This window comes from Mugil cephalus, chromosome 6 (genome assembly GCF_022458985.1).
Source record: "Mugil cephalus isolate CIBA_MC_2020 chromosome 6, CIBA_Mcephalus_1.1, whole genome shotgun sequence".
NCBI classification, from domain to species: Eukaryota; Metazoa; Chordata; class Actinopteri; order Mugiliformes; family Mugilidae; genus Mugil; species Mugil cephalus.
In genome coordinates, this window is record NC_061775.1 from 18,351,381 (window position 1) to 18,378,555 (window position 27,175).

A 27,175-nucleotide genomic window follows, 5' to 3' on the forward strand; every position below is an offset into this window, starting at 1 on the left:
GGAACAGGAGACCCAGGCTTTGCAGATCAGAGCCAGAGATAAGAGGCCAGGCCCATCCTTTAAAATTCTTCCCGGATAATGGAAGGCATTCCCCTTTATGGAAAAGCAGCTGACACACTCCAGTAGTAGACAGGGATAAATCTTCCAGGCAAAATAATCCACTCTTTGGCCGTATAACTGCAAGGACAATAACTCAACCCCCTAAAAAAAAAAATAATAATAAAAATTTAAAAAAAGAACGTGTGAACATGTTTTTGTTTAAAATGTTTATTTCATTTTGTCTCACAAAAATGTAGGGGTGCCGGAGAAGGAGGGAGTTAAAGAGGGTGCGTTAATAGGCGATGAAAATAAGATAAAGGGCTTTGTAAATGTCATAAATGTGCTCATGCAGTCATTCACGGGACTCTGTGAGGTATTTTATTCCTCCGTTACCATGAGTCGACTTACAGGACAAACCTTACAGGAATATGTGTTCATTAACGCAACATTTCCCATCAAAACGTAGGATAAATATAAAATGTTTACATATAAATGTCTCAGGAGAAACAAAATGAAGTTGTGCTCATGATCACATGTGAATTACAGTATCAGAGGAGAGTCTGGTCTGGCCTTGTCCTTGGCTGTCATTCCAGCACTCCCATGCCTAGGGAACAGCCCCAGTATGGGATCCTGTTCTGATGACAGACGAAAGGGCAAGTCAAGTCTCCCACAGCTCACGAAGGACAAAAGCTAGTCATAATAAGTCAAGCCTGATCCCTGGACCCTGGGCCCCAACAAAAAAAGGAAGACAAAGCATTGAGTTCTCTTCACAAAAGCCAAGTTATTACAGCAGAGAGCCTCACGTTGCTACATTGTCACTCAAACTCCGGCCTGACAGAGGACCGGGCGGACCGGGTTGTTTTTCTTCATTTAATTTGAGGAAATCAAAGGTATTTTCTCTTTCACTCTCGCCTACCTCCTCCTCCTCAAGCACTCTCTATCCCATTCCCTTTTTTTTGCAAAAAAAAAAAAAAAAACTTTCTCATTACTTCCACTTGCTCCCTCCTCTCCAATTACAGGCTAGTCTTTCATCTCCACGGCCAAGGAATGGAGTGATAGGATCAGGAGGAAGAGTGAAGAAAGAGGCTTTGTTGCCCTTTGCCTCCCCCTCCTCTTGATACCCCACCCTGGCCTTCTAATAACCCCAGGGCCACTTGGGTCAGTCCAAGATTGTGGCTCTATGGAGTAACATAAAGTCACAGCACGTTATATGTTCAGAATTCACACACTGCACCGTATTGTGAAACATATCATCACAATGCCACTCTAACTCAATAACAGCAGTTCTAAAATCGGTCAAAAGACAAACAAACTAAAAACTCTACAAAACGTACTGCCAAAACTTTTGAATAGAAAACTGAGCTGAACAGTTTGTGAAAGCTGCAGATTACCCCTCAAAAGACCACGGCGACAGAAAACATTACAACATTTACCAGTCATCTGTTTGCTTTGTAATGCTTTGGTGAAACAATGCCATGGAGTCCGTAGGGTTGTGCAGTAGAGAGCACTGTCAATGCATTGACTTAAAGTCTCTTCAATAGGGTTTTCTCGCCTGCTGGATTTTCTGGTGTATTTGAAAGACCAAGTCCTTGGCCGGTATCTTAATGTCGTCCTCTGGTTTGCAGAGGCTTACTTTCTGTTAGCTCTGGTGCCCCGCAAGTCGCGGATAATCTGTTGCCATGACTTTCTTGGCGGAGCTTTCTGATGACACTGGAGTAAATGAAGCCGGACAACAAATACAAACAAAGGGGCTGTCCGTGGCTAATGTCTGAGAGGGCTTTCCCCAGAGTGAACTGTTACTTTTAACAAGCCTCCATAAATTTCGCATTTATTTGAGTGGCTTAAATCCGAAGAGTTTTTTATTTGAAGAGAGATCTGGGTGCATGAACATTCCTGGGTCACATCAGCTCTACAACAAATTATATTTGTCAGTCACAACATTAAAACCACTGATATGTGAAGTAAATAACATTGACCATCTTGTAACAATGCAATGTTCTGCTGGGAAACTTTCATGTGGATGTTGCTGAGATGTATAACCCTAACCCTAACCACCACATAGTAATGAAAGACCTTGATGACACAATGTAGCCTGATACAGACACACACACAAAAATGATTTAGGAACAACCAACAATGGTATAAAGATGGATGGAGGAACAGCTCCTCAAAAGAGAAGCCAAAGCAAGTGTAGCTCCCCCTGGTGGCTGCTGTTCGGTCGTAAGCTCCACCTCCTCCACGTTAAAGGTGGTTTATGGATGTAGTGCATGTAATGTAACTATGCACCACTGCAACACAGAGTGCGAGAGCTCACATTGATTGTTTTGGATCAAAAAAGCATTAGGGTTGACTAAGGAGGTTTAGAGAAACAGACATTTACAGTATATGACTCGCTGGAATTTCAGTTGATGAAACAGGAAGTGGAGAAAAAAAAAGCAGGAAGAAGACACAGCGCCAACTAGCATTTTTACAAAGCATTGTTACAGAGTGAGCCAGACTCACACAACGCACAAGTGTAAGTGGCTCGCACCCGCGTTGGCTATGTGCGTAGGGTAGGGCATCTAGTTCTGGTTTTAGAGGATGGGACCTGCACCAAACTAAAACACTAAAACACGTCAAAGAATTTTCTTCAAGAATGGTTTCTGTCATTGTAGGCAGTTAATATAATGGTGCATAATGCATTAAGATGCATGTTCAAGTCACAGTTTTTTGGATATGTTTAGTTATTTGACGCTTTGGAAACAGGATGCCAACCGCTCCATCCTGTGGCGCTGTGACAGTTGTCAAAAACTAATTTTAAAAACAAGTACTACATATAATCCAATATTTCTTTGTGACTGCTGGGTCATCAATACTGCGGTGCAGAATAGCTCCACTCTCGGACCGTACTGCCCAAACTCTGGCTCCAAAGTTGGGGTCAATAAGATCATAAGATGTTGTCTCTGGGCAATCTTGGCCTCCAAATTCATTAGATTGATGATGAAGTATATGTGAGATGCACTGGAACAAGATGGATCCACAGAAGCCCCTCCCCTCAACCCATAGGACCCAGAGCCCCCCACTAACAATATTCTGTTGCCAGGCACCACAGGACACCCTCAGAAGCCTTTGTCAATCGCCTATGAGTCAGAACTGGAGGAGACCTACACAATATTAGGATAGTGGTCATAATGTTATGCTTGATCTTCAACAACTGAATGCTGACGACATGTTCTGCAATAGATGGGTATTTGTGTCCCCCCGGAGCCAGGGCCTTTCCCAGGAGCGAAGCCCCCATAGGGTTAGGGTAATTAGGCCAGGTGAATAGGCCAGCAGCCCGCTTACAGTGGGGCCTTGTTCCCTGCTGTAGTATGGCCCATTGTCTCAGGACTGGGTTAAAGAGGAAAGGTTTCATTCAGGAAATGGATCAGGGGATGGGACTTTAATTAGAGTCACCATAATTGAGCATAATTCAGCCATAATTGAAGATTCGCTAAAAGGAAGGATTGGAGCCGGGTCAGCCACAATGGGCCGCGCTGGCGAGGGACTGTTTGGAGAGGAGAGGGAATCTAAATCACCTGGGGAGCTTTGTCATTCCACTGCAGAGTAAATAATGTCTGGTATGTGACTGGGACAATTTGCTGGGCTCAAGAAACAAAAAAAAAAGGAATAAATGAAGATAATATTCCTGTTTGTATGCAAATGCTGTCATTCCACGTAATGACTTGGAAGAGCGATTGCACTGCGCGTACGCAGAAAAACGTGGACGATGGACAGCCAAATGTGCAGACAATGTAACAACATGGATGTGTTCTATGTTAACTGGCCATGCCCATTTTTGTCTCTCACCCCCTACTCCCTTACTCTGGCCTGTAGCAATGCTCTCTTGCAGCCTGTTTTTCTCTGGTGCATAGAGCTGCTACGGGCAAGATAAGGCTGGTCTCCCCGAGTTAGGGCTTAACATAATCCCCCTTCCTTCCTCAGAAAAAAAAAAAAAAAAAAAAAAACAGTGCTCAAGCTCATCAACACACAGTTGAAGAAGAGAGGAGGAAGTGATGAAGAAAGAAAGAGAGAGAAGGCAGGGATGGGGGAAAGTGGAACCGGGAAGGTGGGAGGGAGGAGAAAGCTGGGGAAGAGGAAAAGGGGAACATAGCAAGACTGCTGCCACGTATTTAACAAAATTTCAACGGGCATGAATGATGTACAAAGGAAAGTGTGCAGCGGCAGTGGCATTGGAGAAAAAGATGAGGAACTGTTCTGTGTTCGCGGTGATCAGAGTGCGAGCTAATCCTTTGACAAGGGGGTCTGGGGAAACCCAATCCCAATGCCCAAAGGCCTGACATGCCTAAAGCTGGCATTTCAACTCCAGCGGCAGGATTCAGACAATGTGTCTGTGAGTCGGTGCCATTTTCCTGCCTCGGAATAAGCTGGCACGGGCGCAGCAGTTCAGAGATGGGGCGGCGACAGAGCCGCTCTCCACTTATGCGAGTACAAAAGAAACTGGCTATTGTGAGAATGGGTGAAACTGTTTAGAAAATGAACTTCTGGATGCATGGCAGGGCATGTTTAGGGGAAAGACAGATGGGTGGGTGCTCGGGGCTAGATGAATGGATTAGAGACCAGCGTGCGGTATCGTTCACATCTGTCCTGCAGGTAGAGGTTGGCAGGATGATTTCGGCACAGGCACGTTTTAAGACGCGTGACTGTTGTCCTATTTTCTGTCTCCTGTCAGGTGCGCACAGACGAAAAAAAGGAAAAAACTAAAAACAACAGAACCTTTGCTGTCATCTTGATTGCCGGGTATCAAAGATGATGCGTGACAAGCGAGCCAAAAGAGTGAGGAATGGCATTAGTGCTGTTGCGATCAGGATGATAAATCAGTACTGTCTCGATGCTGGGTTACAGTCCTGGAGAGAAAAATAGAAAAAAAAAAAACACAACAACTTTCAGGGTTTTTATTCCATCTTGCTTCTTCAACCCACAATCCATTTTGCTCTCAAACAAAATAACACACACACCAAATGATTCATCTTGAGAATAAAGGAAAATACAATGAGATGTGGCAGGTTCGACTGGGTGTGACAAGTTCCTGTGACTTTCCAAAGTCGAGATGAATTCCAGGAGGTAAAACATCATTACAGATGGGAAAATAGAGCTGCAATGGGTTCAACGCTTCGGTAATAGGCTGTGATTGAAACAATAGCAAAAACACCATTCCTCGGTAATGCAACACCAAGCAAAAACACAGCCGCACCGGGAGCCTCTTTTCATCTTGACGTATCGAAGGCTCAGGACCGAAACATGCGCGGGCTAGCATAATGCCGTCACTGTCTTAGTGACCTGATGATATATTTGGCTGACTGACAGCTATTTGGGATTTTCGACATTTTTTTTTTTTTTTTAGCTTCTCTGACAATCCTCGAGAGTCAATGGCCTCTTTGTCGGGACGCTAACTTGACACAAGCTCGACTGAAATAAAGCAAGTCAGGAAGAGAAAATAAAAATCGCTCACGCTCAGGGAATGGCGAGATTCTATCATTTTCTGTTCTGGCATTTCAAAGGGGGCTTTTATGTCATGTGTCTTTCTTTTGATGGCACAAAATCCCATTATGCGCAAAAGCAAAACATTTGTGGGTTACCATGTTTACGCAAAAAAAAAAAAAAAAATGGCTTGGTTCGTTTTAGCGAGGCTGAAAAGAAATATATATAAAAAAAAAAAAATGGAACAAAAGATCAACTTTTCCGCGTTAATCATTTTGTGCAATGGAACCCCGAATTAAATTCAGATGAGATGAATGTTTTAATCAATTGGCAATCTGGGGCCGACATGAGATTGATTGAGAATGTTTCATCATCAACAAACAATTTCCAGTGTCTGGAGACTTATGCTGATTTTCATTTGTGGCCAACCACGCCACATGCCATCGGAGTTGTTGACAATTAACTAGTCCGGCGATACGGCCATTCATCATTTGTCACGCTGTTTGTTTTATTTTTTCTGCTATTAGGGCGCGTGGGAATGTGCGGCGCTCTTTGGGTTCTGTGAGAGCATATAGAAGTGGCAGCCCGAATGTGTACGAGTTTGTGCCTGCGTTGAGAGGAAAGCAGATGAAAGGATTACTAAGGAAACTCGGCACTTGGTGCTATGGGAGGGGGGCATGAAAAGTGAAAACCGTGGCAAGGGTAGTGATAAATGGCAGTCGCTGTAAGAAGATGGTTTTAATGAATTCATGCTCGTGGTATGATCACGTATCTTTCCCATTCCCTTAGTGCCACTTGATATTAAAAGAAATGTTAGATGTGTTATGTTTACAGGCAGCATGAAGAATAAACAACACTGAAGTCCCCCTAGAAATCACAATAGATAGATAGATAGATAGATACTGTATTTTTTATCATTGTTGAACCCCACATTGTTATTTTATAGAATAGTAATGCTACTGCATCACCAGTTTGATTGTGATGCCGTGCGGTGTCTGATACCGATTCAGGCTTTTTTTTTATTATCAAGAGACAATTTCCACCGTCTGCAGTCGCTCACTTCACGCCGAATTCTTCTCAAATATTCCTTGTCTTGTGCAGAAAAATCAGATTCCATCAAAGAGCGTTTTCAAACTCTATCTATCTATCTATCTATCTATCTATCTATCTATCTATCTATCTATCTATCTATCTATCTATCTATCTATCTATCTATCTATCTATCTATCTATCTATCTATCACAGAAACATCCCCAGAATATGTGCGGGTCTTGTGTCAGAGATTACCGAAGAGCAGTCTCAAACAAACAAACACAAGCTTCTTTTTGAGAGTTGTGTTCAGCACAAAAAACACGAAGAATCACAGCGGTCTCAGGAGGCCACAGTACACTGCAGCGGCAAGAATTGATATGTTTGGAGTGAGGCGTGAGACCTGCTTTTTTTTTTCTTGCTTTTTTTTTTTCTCAACCAGAAAAATCCTTTGCTATTCTCTCTGTTCTCTCCACCACCAACACATACAGAAAAACAGAAATTGGAACAAGTTGTTGCCCCTTGTTTGAGGAGACGTTCTGGGAAAAACTGGGAAGCGCTACAAGCCACATAAACATTTTGAAGTTTACCCCATTGAGGTTTTCAGATAATCCCTGCTGACGTTCTGCCACCATTACAAATCCTTATATTTGATAGGTACATAGAATAATCTACAAACCACAATGTCAACATTTTTCACCAGGCATTTTTTCATTGGGCTTTGAATAACAGTGACAGATATAACTACATCTGTTTTTGGACAATGAGCAGCTCCAATCCAATTCCTAGCCCATACTTTCTGCTGCCTAATGTGCGGTTTATGCTTCTGCTTCTACAGCAACAGCCCAGGGCCTACGCAGACCCTACGTAGACCCGAACACCGTAGCCTGATGTGCACTTCCCCAGAAATGTAACTACGTATTGTGGCAACACAGTGATTGGTCCACTTGGTAGTAACGTATTTCCAGTCTCCACTGTTTCCGGCTTCCTCTCAATCACTGCACTTTTAAAATTGATTGTTTTGGATCAAAACAGACGGAACGCATTGAAGAATGCCTCGTGTTCGCCAAAATTTTGCCAAAAGTTTCAGTCGTGAAACAGGAAGCAGAAACAAAACTGTCAAGACTGTCAAAATGACACATCACCAACTAGCACACAAGAATAAATGGCTCATACCGGCGTGGGGTACGTGTGTAGGTTACGCCGTCTAAAGCAGTGGTTCCCAGCCTTGTTTCCTTGGAGCCTACTTGTATCTAAGGGACATAGACAGCAAAGCAAAGTGAAAACACTTGTCTAAATAATGCATTTTTTTTAATGCAAGTTACTTAACTCAGGTCATTTATCCAGTACAGCTACATACAGTCAGATGTGCAAGTGCAGCTGCCGTCACCTGACCTAGCTATGACTGGTCAGAGCTGCAGGGGAGAACCCTTCAGCCCCAAGAAATCAGGACAAATAACACTTCCTCTAGCCAGGAGTTTGAGAAGAGCTGGTCCATAAAACATTTTGAAAGTTCAGTTAAATCACTGACAAGCTAGCTGCTTAGAAATGTTTCCTGATATGGATTTGGGTATTCACAGACTTCTTAATGGGAACCCCCCTCATTTTTACAGAGTTTCTTTCAGTTGATTTATGATATCAAAACCACATGCACTCCATCATGTGACAAGGGGGGAAAACACTCCAACGTGGCTGTGTCATTTCAGATTTATACGACTGTTTGAATAGGGCTAAAGATTAGGGGAGGGCCAAGCTGGATTTGTTGTCTTGCCAATCGACAGACTTGGCTCCAGCCGAACCTGAACTGAATCCGAAGCTCCCCGTGGGGAGCCATTGTGTCTGTCTTGCTGGAAGGCCTGTATCTGTAAAACCTCTCAGCATTGGATTAGGGATCTCCAGGATCACTGCTCAGGACACCAATCAAGTTATGATCCAGAAGTTAATCAAGAGATCTAATGTGCATCACTCAGCCTCAACTATGATAAAATATACTTTATATATTGAACTTCTTTTATGTAACTGTATAATATTGTAGATTTCCGTATGTTCACATTACATGTGACATAGCATTATCCTCCAGCGTCCTCATATGCAGATATTAAGTTTTAGGTTTTATTGCAGCTTATCCTGCTTCATTTAAACCCGTTGTCCTCATTAGTGGACGCTTTAGTCTGCCATCTAGTGGTAGCGAAGAGTCAACACAGTAGTTGGTGTAAAAACATGATAATGAATTCATTCTATAGATGATCACAGGACCAAAGTGGACTTATTTAATTTATTAATTTATTCTTATTAACGTTTCTAGTTTAACATGACGCACAAATTTTATCAGTAACAATGAGCTTCAACCTCACTAATTAGCAAGTCCTTCTTTGAGAACGTTGGGACTTCATTGTTTGCAATTCCTTCTTCGCTCAGCCATGTTCAGTTATTAAAATAAACAGTTTTATATATTTGTCACATATTGGCAGACTTTATTATAATATAAATAATGAAATAATCTCAATGTCCACATATGAGGACTTAATACTGAGGACAAATACTGTGGCGAAATTAAAAACACAGGCCAAATAAAAGCTGAGGTCTCAGAAGGTTAAATTAACACAAGAATAGTTTTTCCTTAGGAAACCAAGGTATCACAATATATAGACCTGTAAACCTATATCTATAAAGAATTCATTTTGAAGTCACATAACCAAGTATATGCTTTGTATTCCAAAAAAAATGTATATTCATCAGAACCGAGACTTTTTCAAACATAACATTTGCAACAAAATAGCTTTCGTGACCCCTTCAGTTGAGCAGTTCAGCGTCGTTTGCAATCTCAAAGTTTAAATGTGAGATATAACCTGACCGGCACGGCCACACGGCATCCTGCTCCTGTCGTGCCAAACCTTTAACAGGTAAAACGAAACCATTCAGCCATCCAATTCCCAGACTGTTTCCCCTGCGAGAAAAAAGCAGAAACAGTCCTAAGATTTGTTGAAAACTGTCATTCTCCTTTTTAAGCAAACACTGACTCAACTCTAAATGCTGGGCGCCGTGCCAACTTAAACATACACAAGGCGAAGTGGCATGCCACACTACCGGCATGATGCAGAAGAATCTTGACGGCTCTTCCAGGTGTGGGTGAAAGAAAATAACAAAAAAAAACAAAACAAGTATAATTGCTGGTGCACTCTGTAATTGCAATGTTTAAATGATGATGAGGCAACATTTGCCTTGCAAGTAAACAAGGCAGAAAGACGGATGAACGGGTCATACATCTTCTGAACTTGTTGTGTCTCTGAGGAAGTGACAGCCGCAGCCCGGCAAATGCATGCAAGCTTCCAGGTTTTTCTGTCCGCTCATCCGTTCATACATCTATACATTCCTCCCTCTGTCTGGCCTGTTCTTGAGATAACACGAAATGTCAGCAACACCTTGAGGGAATTTTTTCGCGTTTGACACAAACATCCAGTTGGACTCATGGATGAAGTGTTTTAGATTTTGTTGCCTAAACTTTACAGTGACCTTACAAAACATACTGGGCTTTTGGACATAACTCAATTTGTGAGAGTTGTTTTGTGGGAATTGCTACAAATTTGGCACAAACGTCCACTTGGCCGGGAGAATGAATAATTGAATGATTAGAATTTGATGGCCAAAGGTAACTGTGACCTCACAGAAATCCATAATATACTCCTCCCATAATCCCTTTCACAGGCCTAATATGATAAAACAATGAAGTGATGACATACTTCAGCTTCATTGAGACCATATATATGAAGTACATACACACTGAGCAGGCACAGCATTATGACCTAATAGGTCATAGGTATAGGTCTCCCTTGCCTTGTGACTTCAAAACAGCTGTGACTCATCAGAGAATGGACATGGGCGTTCTGAGGGTGTCCTGTGGTGTCTGGCAAGAGAGTATGGTTAGTGGGGGCCTTTGGGTCCTATGAGTTGAGGGGTGGGGTGTCTGTGGATCAGGCTCGTTCCAGTTCATCCCACAGATACTCGATCAATTTGGGATCTAGTGAATTTGGAGGCCAGGTCAACACCTTGTGCTGTTCTTTGTGTTTTTTGAGTTGTTCCTAAACCATTTTTGTGTCTGTGTCAGGCTGCATCCTACTGGGGATGGCTGCTGCCAACAAGGAGTGTCATTGCTATGGGGTATGGATGCCTGGTCTGGTCTAGGTGGGTGCTGACCAATGGTATTTTGGTATTTACTTCTCCTGTCAGTGGTTCTAATGTTGTGGCGGATCCTTCTATCTATCTATCTATCTATCTATCTATCTATCTAGCTAGCTAGCTAGCTAACTACCCATCTATCCATTATTGCTTTACCGTTGCAGCATCGTATGTAGTTATTGTATAGTAAAACGTGTGTTCCCTGTTGTCTCTGCGAGTTCAATTTCCAATCGCTTGTTATGTAGAAAATTAAGGGATTCAAGCCTTCAGAAAGGAATAATCTCCGTTTATATTCTTATGTCACACTGGATAAGCTTGATGCGTAGAAAGTGCATCTACTAATTACTTGGGCGGTTGTCAGCGTGCACTTGTTTTCGCATCACACAGGATTGACACTGACAGCTCTCTAAACGCTGAGACGTCCAAGGAATTCGGGGAGTTTTAATCCTTGCTTTAGGTTACTATGAACCAGACAGGTGCAGGTCCGTGGAAAGCGGTGTGATCATGCTGGGAACAGGTCCCAGCATGATCACACCGCGATGTAATAGATGTGAACGTACCTTGGTCGGAAACAGCGCAGACTTTAGCCTCGTGGGCAGGAGCTGTTTGCTGAGTGTGCACACTTACAGCGAACGGCACGACAGGGGGCTAATTAGTGTGGGATCCTTTTTTCATCCGCAATATTTGGCAAGGAATTCGCCATTAATAATTAACTCTGTTTGAGTAAGGATTCGTATCAGCCATATTTTTTCAACATACGTGCGTCTCCGAATGATTCATTGGTCGTTAAGTAAAAGTTTGTTTGATTTTATCTGTTTATTTGTGGTTGTTAGTGCTGCTTCCAACCACTCAGTGTATGTTTTATGCAACACAAATAAGCAGCTGCAACATAAAATGTGTTCTTGGCTCTTTGTTTAGATGTATACAGTGGAAATACAGTTTCAGGCTTTATGTTTATAGAGTGGCAAGCCTTTAGTGCAGGTTGCAGGTTTGATTTCACTGAAAACGCTGGCAAAACACATTAGGATCATCGCTTTAATGAAACATTTAATCTATCTCAGTCCAAGCTCTCTCTTCCTCCAACACTAAAATGCACTGACAGCGTCTACTAGGAGACACAGAGGGAAGTGTTGGGTTCTTCTCTGTCCTCCACCTCTCACATGTCTTTGTGATAAATTAGACACATCTGGCATTTCCTCCAGGGCCATAGGCCTCTGTGTTTGCTTGCCAATAACTTCTGCCTTTGCTCAGTCTCTCATCAGTGCTATCTTGTATTTTTAAACCTGCATTTCAATTATCAAGCTTAAGAAATGTGTTTGAAAGGTTAGCTATACCACCAACAGGTACTGAGGTATTTAAATGGCAATGACATGGAAAAAAATAAATTATATATATATATATATATAATTTATTTTTTTGTGTGTAAATACATATAATCTTCAGCAGACCTTTTTGAAGGGAGAAGGATATCAGTCTGTCTCTCTCCTAAGTGATTCATCATGGTCGCTCTCAGCCCAACCACCTCTTCTACTCTGGTTAGAAAACAAATGAAAAGCCAACCAGTTGTGACAGCAGCTATTCCTTGCTTGGCCCTCAGGGGCCTGAACAGAGGCTGCATTTTGGTGCAGGGGAAGACGAAGGGGGGTGGGTGTGGGGGGGTTACAGTGATGAGCAGGGCCTGGGAACTGAAGTGATACCTTCATTGAGGGTTAAGAGATGTGAGCTGAAGCTATGAAAGCCAAACAGGCCTGCAGCTTGAAATGCTAAAGCAGAAAAACACGCTACTACCAGTTGGACCGATCACAGCTCTTGTGGTCTGTGTCACCATGGCACATAGTTACATTTCTGGAGAGCTGCATGTCAGAATAATTATCGTATTTGTACGATAATATCACCCTCTGTACGATCAATAATTTCAAAAATCCCATAATGTAATGTTCAATACATGGCTGCTAGCTACCACAAACAGTGCTTTTAGTTTACTTAAAGGTAAAACTGCATAAGCTATACTATATGGTCTGTGGTAATGTTCTGCATAGCAGATGGTCCTGAGCAACGTCATATTGGGTACGTACAATAATTTTCCTCAAAATACGATAATTTTAAACGTACTGGTACAATAATTTGTCACTTCCCATCTGGCAACACTGGGCTATGGTGTTAGGGTCTGGGCTGTTGCTATAAACCCCTTCACGGTTTGTAAACAATGTGACATATTTTGAGGGGCGGGGCTTAACTGGAGGCAAAAAGATCTCAAACACTCTAGCTTGTAAACGGCGGTTAGCATATTTCGAGATACTGTTCTGGCAACAATGGAAGAAGCAATCACATCTTTTAGACAGAGTACTAATACACCCACTCCCCAACACCGTGAGTGTTATTTTAAAAAGTTGACTGACTGATAGGACTATGTTTAGGGGGGACACAGTGGGGATGAAGTCTGGTCCGTCTTTATCAAGTGAAGCCTCTCCTACAAAGATATTACTAGAAGTAAGTAATAGTAAGCATTTGCATTAACATGTAACAAGAGAGAGCCTATAATAACGGCAACAATGTGTTGCCTCTAATAAACAATAATGTCTACCGCTCAGTTTGTTTTTTTAACGACTGCTACATTGCTGATAAACAACAAATTTATATTTGTTAAATTTGCTAAAATTAAATATAAAGAACGCATCTTTAAATCATTACATCCCTCCTATTATCCATTCATTGTTCTCGTTTTTTTTTTCACCAGTCAGACAAAATATTCTACTGCTGACATGTATTATCCTGCCCTAACTACACTGTAAATTATGCATCTGGTTTGCCGCTCATTATTTTTAAGTAGCATAGAAACAGGGGACTGTTTTCAGACTATGAGTCCAGGCATCTTTCTTTCTCTTCTTCTGCCTTTCCTTTTTTTTCCCCTCTACTTTGTACTTTTCAGCATCATTACAGAATCTAAATCCAGTATCACAGGGCCGGAGCGGTGAAAATGAAAACAACTGCATCTCATGTTGGAGGCCAGATTTACACAGAAATTCTGTGATCACTGAAAATTAAGATCAAAAATATGCTGACTGGGAGGCTTACGGCGCTATTCGGATGAGTTGGGGGGGGGCTTAAATTATTCATACACATATGTAGGCTTAACATACACCGCAAGATGAATTAATACAGTGTTATAAGAAAAATCAGAAGGGAGTCTCTCCTCATGATTATTCAAATCATGTATCTCTATGTCTCTTCAGGTCGTGCATGTGTGTGCGTGTGCTTAGCTTTCTAAAATTGTTTTGTGTGTGCATATGTAGATAAACATGAACCCATCCATTTAATTCCGCTTCCCAAAATCCTCATTTACATGCTTCTGCGCCGAAATATGAAGAATTTAAAACACGCTTCCTTCCTGACAAAACAGTTTTGAATGCAGGCAACGCAACGCCGCACAAGAAATATTAAATAGAAGCCATATTTGGTCAAGTGAACAAATGTCTCGGTCCAAATAAGGGAGCGGCAGCGCTGCACTGACAGATTCATCCATATTCATGATGTTGCTTCACATAAAAGACGCAAATCTGAATAGAGGAATGAAAAGTACAAATGCACCTCAGCCCTCCTTTCTCCTTCGCCCTCTGCCGCTGCCAAATACTCATCTCCTCACAGCTTTTCTCTTTCCCTTCTTTTTTTTGCTCAGAAGCAGAAAAATTGGGAAACCCCGCCCTCTCGTCAGACGGATAATTACCCATCCCGTTCTCCACGACTCCTACATATAGCAACCCATGCTTGCTGTGATTGTCACATCCCAAACGGAAAACAGACACTCTAGTAAAAGGAATTGGGTGTATGTGACGCATTTAACTCCATCTGCCGCATCATTGGCTGCACCCATTGATTTTCCTTTCATGATATGGAGATTCATTCACGCACAAGTGGCCATCTTAGCCCTGATAAGTTTTTAACCTTGAGGAATATGCATGCTTAGACGGCCCCCGAACGCACGTTGTGTCCGGGACCAAACTGATGAACTGGCATGCATTAGCATAGTTGGAGTGTTTCCCCCCAGGGAGCACCGGTAGCCTGAAGCCGCTCTTGTGTTTGTGAGCGTGCCCGTGCCCGTAAGTGTGCGAGTGTGTGGGAGAGAGACACCTACTCTGTATATGTGTGTGTGTGTGTGTGTGTGTGTGTGCGCCTCGGGCTCCTCTTGTGCTGGTGGGTGGATGCATGTAAGTCTGTCAAGAGCACTTGGAGAGGAGCTGCCAAGGTGAGAAGAGACACTGACCCTGGCCACCTGTCCCTGACACCCGACTCTCAGCTCTCTCCTTGCCTGCGCGCCTCGCGCCTCTCCCTCTACGCGAAGCTATTGCTCTTCGCGCAGGTGATTGATTAAGCCAGAAAGCCCAGCGTTTAGGGCTGAAGGAAGAGGTACAAAGACGGGTGGCGGATAAATGATTGGGTGACGGAGCCTCTGTCCTGGTTAGTCAGGTCTGACCGAGAGATGAGCACAGTTAAGAATTTGCACAGACCTCTAATACTCTAATAAGAGCTTTGCAAGGCTTCTGTTCTTACCTAAGTACACAACATTAATAGCGGCGATTAAGGATAAACTGTGATTTCATACGAGGGCGCAGATCGAGATAACGTCACGGACGCAACGAGCCAGGACAGGTTTCAAACCCACACTCAGGTGATTTTTGTTTTCGTAACACGAGCCTCATTTTTCTTCTCCGTCCCGTCTGAGGGAAGAGGTCCATCTGTCAGCTACGAGTCACGGCGATTTCCGACATTTTTTTTTCTTCCTCTGCTTTTCCACCTAGTTTCCGAGCTTAAAGGACCTTGTTGACATGAAATGGGGTGAATCCTTCCAGGATGAAAGAGAATACCTAGTCTGGTTTGCAGAACAACACAGGGCCGGTGCCGCTTTCAAAATCTCTGCAAACTTGGCATGAAAATGGCCGCCCCCGCCCTCGGCCCTCCGGTGTTTATGCTTCTCTAAGACTTGTGAAAATAAACACTCTTCTTGGCAGCTGAAGCATCATAATTTCAGTGACACGTAACGATTAAACACTTTAAAAAAAAAAATAAAAAAGTTTTAAATAATCATTACAAGGGATATAAATCACAAAAGGAGCCGGAGTTTTAAAGGTTCCTGTCTTTACAGACATGCACCATTTCCTGAGTTTAGCGTCATATCCTTTAGACAAAATCCTTTTCCACCGTGACTTATTTTCTTTTTTACTGTCACTGTAGCACTTTGGTTATTTTCAAATCCGTGTACTTGTGCATTGAGAAAGCGAGATAAAAAGCCTTTTGAGAAGAGCCACGCATTATCCCCACACGACATGTGATTCATGCAAGTACGAAACTCATTTTTCAAAGCGGGAGAGCCTTGCCTCCTGCCCTCAAATCATTCATTCTTCATTAAATCAGGTAATCCAATAAACTCCTGCGATGGGCTCAAAGCAATTGGCGTCTTACCTCTATGGCAAATGAATTTAACTTTGCAAACCACGTTGCGGACCGCGCGCAAATGTAAACAAATAACTCCAAAATTGATGGATTAAATCATGATTGTTAAGAAACACAGCTCCGGGACAACAAATTATTCAGCGGTATGCGCTAAATGTCAGATACAAATCGCCGTGTTTGTTGGCACCGGGAGTCATTTCACCGTGCGCCATAGAAAGCGCATAGTGTTTTCATAAGCATCAACATTGCAGTCATACCAGATGTTATTCAGAACAATCCAACTGAGATTTTTAGGCCGACATAAATACAAACTTGACATAATGCGGGCTAGCTGTCGATATCGAATTACGTATTCAGAGAGGTCACGTTCTGCAGTGCAACAAGATGCAGCTTATGTATGAAAATATATTCAGGTCGCAGAAGGTCACGCACATTGTCTCTCGTTCGGCCTATGGCTTCCATATAGAAAATGTTTAGTCCGATTTTAAACACTATCAGACAAAGCAGGTAAAAAAAAACTGACAAGTCATTTTTAGACTTAATGTTACAAAATCCACAAAAAAAAAATGTAATGTGCTTGCTAAAAATTGTGTTTTTCCTTGTTTTCCGACGATATTCAAATATGACTTGGGCAATTATGCTATTAGGCTAACTTTTAGAGGATTTTGTAGAATCACCAGTGGTGCCACCTATAGCTGCAGATAGATGTTAGACAGATGTTTCTGATTTAGTTAAGTATGTTTTGTTTCAGTCTGTAGTTTTTACACCTTAGGAATATATTATATGTAGTATATATTTACTTTTATTTCTGTTTCTTATAGATTTGTATGTACAAATCGTACAATTGAATGTTATATCATTTTATTTTTATTTCACTTTATTTTTGTCACTATCATACACCCATTGTTCTTTTCACCAGTGGTTTTCAAGATTCTTTTATATGCACAAGTGAGCTACTGTGACTAACCTAAGTCTGAGTCTGATTTCCAGATTTGAGTCGTGCAACCTGTCCTCATAGCAGCAGCATTTTTGTGACGCATTTCTGTATTCCCTTATCACCGTTGTTATGGTTGTTATGGAGGTATCAGTGGAACTGACTCAGGCACTGTTCATCGTCTCACCTACACAGGGTCTGTGTCTTGTTTTAAAGTCATGTCATTTCTGTGTCTGTTTGTGTATCCGTTCTATATCTTTGTGTTCTAGGTAGGTGCAGCCTACTGATGACTGATCAAGGGAATCTGTGTGAGGGTTCGGGGCTGAGTAATCAGCGTTTTGACGTGTACGTAGGCTCGGTTCTCCAGCAGGAGACAGTCTTCTTGCAGGGTTCAAACCTTGTGTGTTCCTGAATGGATGAACTACAGTCGCCCGACAACTCATGCGACGCACGGTTATGGTCCTAAGTGGAACTCTGTCGTAAAAAGTGAATTGACAGTGTTGTGGCTAATCAGAGTTGTCACATAATCACGTGTACCTTTGGAGGTCATCTTAAGAGAGACGATGCAGCATCTCATTTTGATGCCTTCTATTATTTTGTGAGCCTATGTGTCTGTCCTGTGTCCCTGCGCTCTCGATGCACTTCACTGACGACTGATTGGGGGCACATGTGTGAAGGTGGGTCTGTGCGAGAGGCTCCATGCGCTTCCTTCATGTTCTCCCTCCCTGGCACAGGATCTTTCCTTTTCTTTCTTTTTTTCTTCCTCTATCTTTTACCCCATTTGTCTTTTCCTAAATGAATATTGAATTTCTTGATTCATAGCCTGGTGCCGTGCCTCTCATAACACCCTCCTCAGTAAATCTATATATCATCTCCAAACTCCGGAAGAGGTGGACTCTGTCCTCTCCGTTCATCTTGCCATTAGTGCTGACACATATTCTCCTCTCCACCTCATATCAGTGACTCGCATGTTCCCTGAAGTCAAATAGCTGCCTGCATTTAACTAGACTGTTCTATAGTGTGAATGCTTTATTTCTTTAGTGCATGTTTCTCTAAATACCGTATTTCTTTTAATAGTGTACCATAGCGCACCAGAAGGTAACCGTTGTATCCTTCGTGGGTCAATATTAAAGCCTTTCACAGATTCCTCTTCTGTTTTTAACTCTGCATATTTCAAAACCTTCACATCAAAATTTCTTCTATGCGCCATGGTGTTAAAGCTCTTAGTTGTTTTGACAGTATTTCATTGAAAATCAGGGTTCATGCGGCACTTCAAATGTAGCTACTGCCACCTGTGGCACTGGTGCGTTACTACATCTATAATTGGATGATTGGCGCACAGCCATTGTTATAGACCCGGCTATTAATTGAATACTGGCCACTATTAGAGGAAATGCGATAAGCGATATTTTTTTACTGATTTATGTTGGAACTTACACAGCTGATAAGGGTAGTGTTTAGTGAAGCAGCCTGAACCAAAGGGTCACAGCTTTGCATCCCCCATGTCCATCGCTGAAATGCCTCATTACATCTTATTATTCACACATGCGCTAATAGTTATTGTGTAATAAATGGTTTTTAAACATGTATCCTTACACAGATGATTAATACTGTTTTCAGTAAACAGTTTTTGTGAGCTTGTCTAAAGGGAGGACCAACTATGCCTTGTAAAGCCTGTTACAAAGGAGATTTATAGTGTCAGTTATCTTTGCAGAAATACTTGTTTTAACCAAAGGCTTGATGCAAAATGAAATGAGAAACATCTGCAATCTCAGAATATTAAATTTTCAGTAAACTTCCAGAAGACACAGCTGCAGTAAAGGTTTGCTAAAGCTTCACAAATTCAGATGCTTGGATAACCCTGAATGGGTATTTGTTTTACTTAATGGACATATTCAATTGCATTTATTATAAATCGAATAGACTGTTTAGTCACCACTTCTTTTCTAATTCTTGTCTAACTATGGTTGAGCCCATAAATCTTTAGTGACGCACGCAGTGCAGTATTGAACCGGCTTCTCAAGAAGACATATATTTCTGTTTTTGGAGTAGATCAATGAATAAGACAGTGCCAGTAAAACAGTAATTGTTTTGCTGTCCGTTTCTCGGTTTTCCACAATGTAGTTAGGTTTCATCTGTTGATGAAAAATGTAATACGCCCATTGCACATTTGTTGTTTTCACATGTTTCTTTTTATTTATTCATGGGTTTGTTTTCCAGCTGAAAAATACAATACAATGAATATATTTGTCATAGTTTCTGTTGACAATATTGACACCGTATGGCAGTTGCCGGACAAAGGGACGCTTTGTTTCTCGGTTCAGACTTTACTCATTCAGCCCAATAAGGTGGTTGAAAAACGAAGAAATAAACAGTTGCAATCATCACAGACGGCTGATGCAACAGTGAACTCACTGATGTGCATCATTGATGGGAACAAGAAGCTACTGTAACTGAAACTGATACAATGCACTTGAAATAATCTTTTGTGCAAATGAATTAACAGCAAACGCGCTAGGGGTGACAAAGTTAAGACAACGCTCCACTTAACAGACGGATCCCAGAGTTCACATTGCCGACGACCTGAAAAACTTCTACTGTTTATTTTGCATCGCATTACACAGTAACATCCGTGCGCCTCGTGGCCAAAGCTGGCCGGCGAAGTGTAAACGAAAGCTGAAACAATGTCCATATGACATCAAATCTGCATACGAATGACGGTGCCAGAGGACAGCGCTGAATGTCACATCTCTATGCGAGGGGAAAACAGTTCAGTAATTTGAGAGCACCCCCCGCGCTAAAACGCACAAACAAAAGCCACAACGACCCGTCCTTCAGCTTTGGTTCCAACAGCTACAGTGAGATTGTTAATGCAAAGGAATCAATTTAACGAGCAGCTCGTTTGGAAGGACACCTCCTGGTTGCTGGTGGCCTCCGCTGTGGCCGCTTTATGCTGAATTGTCGCCGATGCAGAAATCTGCAGCTCAGTTAAATCAGTTCTGCCTCGTTCTTTTTTTTTTTTCACATAAATACCCTGGGATTTACTACAGTTCCACTATGCTTTTAACATGTGTCACTTGCCGAGGTCTAAATTCACCATGCTGCCCTCAACTTTTACATTAAGGTTGAGTGTGCTAGCCCATTTCATCATTTATTCATTCGGGCTAACAGCAACGTCTACAGGGAGTCCATGATCCTCTTCTCCGTAGACGTGCACTCTGCACCCCCCTTCCCCCCAAAAGCCTCTTCTTGTTCCTGCAAATTGCATCTTTATGAAGGAATAAGAAGAGGCCAACACAGTTGTTGGCTCTTCTGGGATTGCTTTAGACCTGTAATTGACTCTGAGACACTGTCCCTGTCACGTCCCCGTTTCCCCACCCGGGGGGTGCGTGGGGTGTAAGTAGCAGAGAGAGGCATGGGTTGCGGAAGGCCTGCTTGGATTAAGAGGCTTGTGCAGTGAACACCATTAGGGCTGCTAAGACCCAAAGGCTCTCTGGTGGGAGGGCAGTGCTAAATGGACTAGCACAGTGGCATTTTAGCATTGTGCTCCGCAGGGAGTTTCGCACTCAGCCTTTTAGACCAGTCACCATCCTCACTGTCCTTAAGATGGAGGGCCCTATACTTAAAATTGTTACACACAGTGTATTGACTTGAACCATATTGTCGCTGAAGAAATGCCAACATGCAGGTATTTTTCCCTTTTATGCAGCCAGACAGGATTCTGTTAATACCCTTAATCCTGTCGGCGGCTATCGTAAAAGATTTGCTTCAAGTCTCTAAAGTAAATTAACTGCTGACTACACCAATCAGGCATCCTTACCTTACCAGATATTGTGTACTTCTCCCTTGCACCTCCAAAATCGTTGGCACACATCTGGGAATGGACATGGGCCTTCTGAAAAATTTCATGTGGTGTCAGTCAGCAGGATGTTGGTGGGGGTAGTTGGGTGCTATGGGTGGAGGGGAGGGGCCTCTGTTGATTGAGCTTGTTACAATAAATCCCACAGATACTTGATCAATTTGGGATGTAGTGAATTTGGAAGCCAGGTCAACACCCGTTTTTCATGTTTTTTTGTTTTTGCTATGGGGTGGGGGTGCCTGGTCTGGTCCAGGTGGCTGGTACATGTCAGTAACATCCAGGTCCAAAAGTTTCTCTGCAAAACTTTGCATTGTCACAAGATGGTTAATGTTATTTACTTCTCCTGCCAGTTGTGACTGGTCAGTGTATGGACAAATTAATTCATGGTTTTCATTACTTTCTCCAGAAAAAATCCAGCTTATACAACAAATTGTGAAGCAAGACCCTTAACTTTTAGTTCAAATTTCAAGTCAAGATATGTACCCAGGTCATTATTTGTGCAGCTTACATCATTTTATAGGGAGAGGTGTTTCTCAAGGCAAAGAAAGGTGCGAAAGGTCTGCTTGGGCCTGTGGATGCGAGTTGTCAAACAGGATTTTGAATTCTTAGAGGAGCGTGCTTCCTTCTTACAGCATCTTTTTTGCAGGCCATCTCATTTTCATCAGTGGAAAAAAAAAAGCAGTATACTACTGCACCAATTGGAAAATATGGAAACTTTTGTGCTATTTATAAATTCAGAAAGAAGGAAAGGGGAAAAAATGAAGCAATGCTTGGTGAATCTGACTGTACAGTAAAATACATGCTTTTTCTGAAAAACATTTTCTTTTGTCGGTTTGCTTGTGTGTGCACGATGGTCCGTGCGTTTGTGTTAGAGATGGGAATGCAGCACTCACCTGTGGTTGACCTCTTGCTGGAAGCTGGACAGGTAAGCGGTGTTGGTGCCTCATTATATTCAGGCACTGCTGCACTTAGCCCGCAGAGAACTCAAAATACCCCAAAAAGCATCTAAGCTGACACACAACAACATCCTTACACCCACAAACGTAATAAACAAACACACACCTTGCAGTCAGAATGAACTCACTGTGAGCGAAAGTTTTAACACAGCAAACTCTCTTGACGAGCAAAAGATTAACGGGCAATTTACAGCCCAGTTTTCTCCAGATGATTCAGAACCATACGAAAGCTTTCCCCTTGTGTTGATTAAAACCCTACAGTCACCTGAAGTCAGCAGGACGTCTACTATACCGCACGTGCGCCACATCTGGAGTGTCTGATTCGGAAAGTGCCGTCAAAACGTTTAGCGTCATTATGCATTACGATCCATTGTGGTTATCTTGATTAAATCACACTCAACCAGCGGCAGGCTGCTGCAAAATAAGCTCGCAAACCACAGGGTGTCTCTGCACATCACAGCTCTGGCCACAACTCTGATCAAATCAGGTGGTGGCGAGTCAAGACATGCACAGCAGAAGAACGGAGGTTTTACTTCCAGTTGAGTCGTTTCACTATAGATTTATTCATTTACTTGTAGTGTATGTTATTGAGTGGATCAGAATGCGGCAAAATAAAACCGTGCAACATCACATACAGTTTTTTTGCGTGTTTGTTTGCAAGAGTTTCACAACTCTGGATTTAACTTTTTACAGATTTTGAGAATTTGGTCTGAATGGCTTACCAAAGAACAGCTTTTATTAAGTCATACGCAAGCTTACTTTAGAAAACATCAAAGTTTACACTAGTTAGCTGTGAAAAGTCAGAAATGAATATACTAATTTTAATTACCTTGTTGTCAAGTATTTAAATGTACATTAAAATCAAGTAGCGTAAACTTTTTCATGCAGTCTTGGACCCACTTTAATACCATGGAAGTCACTTATTTGATGTTATGTGCGGATTGGTGTTACTTGAACACAAGTCTTGAACACAAATCATGCGACAGACTGGGAATAAATTCAGTTTACAAATTTACCATGTCAAAGAGGCTCAGGAGTTTGGAAGTTGTAAAATCAAATTAAAACTTTTAAATGGCGCCGGTAGCACCTCCTCATACCAACGTCTCCCGATCAGCGCTCTTATCTGCCACTCAGAAGAGAGTCTGAAACTCTATACATTCTCTCTATCAAAACCACATGTTCAATAAAACGCACCTCTTCAAGGGTCACCAAGTGTACTCGAAAAGTACTCCACGGCAGCAGTGTAGGACATGCTCCGAAACCACATTTCATCACAATGCATTTAAATAAATTATACCTTGGGACGTCATCTTTTGTCTTTAAAGTATATCCTGTGGCTTTCTGTGTGCTTCTGATTCCAGAAAAAGGCCATATGGATATATCTTCTCAAATCCTTTGAGAGAAATTTATATGTTGAATATCTGCTGGTCTGGCTCTGTTTTGATGAATGGGCCAATAAAGCACGACGCACACACGCACACACATCGGTGAAAACATTCCTCGATACTTGTTGATATATCCACCAAGAAATGCCTTCAAATGAATGATATTGATTTGTTCAGCTTGCTCAGTGGAGCAGAGCATTGAAGGCTATTTGAATGGAAGTCAGCTTCTTTTAACAGGCCTGGTCCGCCTGCCTTCTCTGCCCCGGCCTCTCTGGCTGTTATTGGCATGCTACACTTATTGATGTCTCAGATGCATGCTTTGATTTCTTCTTCGTCTGGAAACTCTGCAACGTTTAAAACTTTTAATCGTTTGCGTGCCTGTGGTCTGGGTTATACTCAAAGAGTGCAATAAACTTTCTCTAACCCGTTTCAAGAAGATGCAGTTGAACGCTGACTTAAAGTGTAAGTTCATTAGTGAAGTTTGGTCGCAGCGCTTACTGTTGGATTTTTGAAGAAGTTTCCAAGTTTAACTTGTGATTAAAAATAGAAAATTAAATAGATAAGTAAAATAGAAATTAAATAGAAAATATAATAAAAGGTGCAATGTATAAAATTTGTGTATCTTATAATGCGATGTGGAGCTGCTGCTATTAAATTGCGGTTTATATACACCCCTTCACAGCTTGTAAACAGTGTGACGTATTTTGATGGGTGGGGCTTAGCTGGAGGCAAAACATCTCAAACACGCTAGCTTGTAAACACTGCATATTTCAATGGACTGTTTTGGCAAGAATGGATGAGGAAAACTCATTTTTTAGAGAATATACTAACACATTCACTCCCTGAGACCGTGAGTGTTATTTTAAAAAGTTCACTCTGACTGATGAGACATTACATATCAATCTTACCTGATATCAAGTGTGTGCTGCAAACAGAGAGTTGTTGATGATTGTCTGACGCCGACCTTTTCTTTTTATTGAGTTCAGCAAAACCAAGGTTCAACCAAGGTTTTGGCACCAAAACAGCAAGATGTAATTTTCACAGTTGACAGTGACAGTGTTCGCCTCAAGCTTCCCTCTGTTCTACTAGCTAACAGTGTTGCTGTGAGTTGCTAGAGCGTGTGTTTGTTGTCCTTGATGTCAGTGAATGTGAGAAACTGAAGTTGTGGTAGAGTTGAACGTTTATTGGCGTTTTCGAGCTTCAGTAAATAAACTTGGCTTCCTCCGTAGCTTCCTTTGTGTGGTTCGCTACAACATTTATTCAGGTCAAGAACGTAGATTTCTTTGCTGCAAAGCATGACTTTACTGCGGTATTTCAAGAAAGAAAAAAATCCTTGGATCAAAGAAATACATCTTATATTTTGTTCAGAGATAAGAACTGTGTGTGTATTTTAAGAATTTTTGTCGAGCAAAAAAAGCTTAACCCATTGGCTGATTTTTTACTTAATACAAGATGATGTCTTGACATGTAGATATATTGATACAATATATAGCGACAGAGTTGTAAGATATGTTAGAATATATATGTAAATATATAATGCTGGATAAAATATATAGTAGTAGCAGAAAAAATACAGCCCAGTTGTGTTTCTCATGAAGAAGTAAATGTGACTTATGCATGAATGTGATTTAGGCAGAAATGGTAATAGGTGAAGGGAATTTGGGAGTATGACTAGGCAGGAGGTAGACTGGCTCTAAGTGGGCTTTTAAGTCAAGAACAAGAGCTCTCTAATCACCGGCAAATGAGTAAATGGACAAATATGTGACCATGGTGCAGGTTTGTTTGTAAATATTTAAGCTGGGGAGTTGTAAAGGGAGATTGAAGAGAGTACTGGGGGGCACAATTAAGGCGACTAAAAGCCAGCCCACGTTTATTTCACCAGTCCCGCCAGCCAATAAAGTTGCGCCGACTCCCCCCACCCCCCTCCTTTTTTTAAACGTCCAAATATCTCTGACCCAGAACGCCCTGCTCCAAACACCGTCTTTGAGAAAGCTGTCAGTCTCCAGAGTTGGGGGCTCCCACTTTACGGAGGGCCAGCAGAGGTGAGGGGTCAAAGGTTAACTGCGTCTCTTTGGGCTGAAACAAACTTTGATGACAAGTTGTGTTCCTGATGTGCCAACAGTGGAGGTCAAACAGGCCCTGGAGGAGCTGTGGGCTCTTCATCACTCTAACTGCAGGAATAACAATCAATTTGTCAAGTGCCGAACGGGGAGCCATCGTTTGGCTGGCACCACGATGCATGTACCCACAACCTCTCGTAGTAAGTGCTTTTAATTTGTTTAGGTTTTGTTATTCAAGAGAAAAAAAAAAAGCCATCATACCATTCATACCCTGGTTATTCCTAAAAATAATGACTTATTGCATTAAACTAACGGCTCTTATAAGATTATCAATTGCATCATCTATTTCCAATAAGAAAAATAAATAAATGTGCACACGGACACTGCGTTGCATCTGCTAATGCGTGGCCTTTGATTATTGATGGGCCATTTGCAGATGGCCTTAACTGCACAATATGTCTCGCCATTACTTCCCTGACCTCATTCTAGCTTAGGGACAACATTATTCATGCGAGAGCCAGAGGGGAGGAAGAAAAAGAGAGATGAGGCCTGTGGGGAAAATGGTGTGAGTGTGTGCGTGCGTGGAAGTAGCGGAGGTCCGCAGAATTACCATCAATAACCCACCTCCTCTTCTTGTGTGCGCAGGGAGGAAGGAAGGTGGGAGGAAGGGAATGGGGGAGAGAAAGAAGGGTGACAAGGGGGTTGAGGCGGGGTCGACGAAGGGCAACCATTAGCCTAAAAAAAGAAAAGGAAAAAAAAAAAACAGTCCAAATGCTATTTTTAAGTTCCTCTTTCTTCTCCTCGCCACAGCTTGGGGTAATTTAAGAGTGTCCAGACCCAGACAGCGTGCGAGGGAAGAGGCATTCATCACCTGAAGAAGACACAAGGTGTTCACCAGGAAAGAAGGATGAGGACCCCAGAAGAGGCGAGAGGGAGAGGGATAGCAGGAAGGAAGATGGGTGAGATAGAACAGGGCACTATTGGCTTGCACCACAGGACCCTGCAAACACTGGTGTGTCTCTGTCTGTGGACGTGCACGCATCTTTAGTTTTTTATACAGTGAATCACTGTAATAGTTCCCCTTTTTTCGGTTTGCTGGATACTCTCTATAACACATATATCCATATCCTCAATCATTGCTATCGATTTTGGAATGGCTCTGTTTATTTTTAACATGCTTTTGCTTTTAACTTAAAAAAGAAATCAAGACCAAACACCCAGCATCCAGCAAACAGGATTTCAAACATCTTTATTTAGAACCTAATTAACATTACTACTGCACTTGGACTTCATGTGGATATTTTTGGTGGAAGCACTTCTACGACCAAAGAATACGAATCAGACTCCCTCTTCGTAGCAAGTGGCTGAAAACACCAACACAAACTCCAATTTGTTTGCTTTTAATAACCTTAAGCCATAAGAAACTTTTCCAAAAATGTTACAGAACAGGTGCAAATACATGATTTTTTTTTCTTTAAAAAGGAAAAATAAAAACACTGAAGTGTTTTTCTCCCCCAGAGGATCTATGAAAGCTTTTGAGATTTCAATCCAGTGTCTTTCCCATTGTCACTTGGTACTTGAGTTTTCACAATAGTGCTGCATGAAACCCAGCACATTACGCTACATTTGCACTGCCTTATTTACATGTGTGTGGCATTTTTATATCCGGTAATCTCAATTTAAGATTGCTGCCTTATAGAATATTTACTCACCTTCAACAAGCGAGAACTAGTGGGACTTTGACACCACTACTCCAATGGCCAAATGACAGTCGTTTCCATTCAGCTGAAACAGAGCCTGCTTTCTCCGCTCACATGTGGCTCATGTGT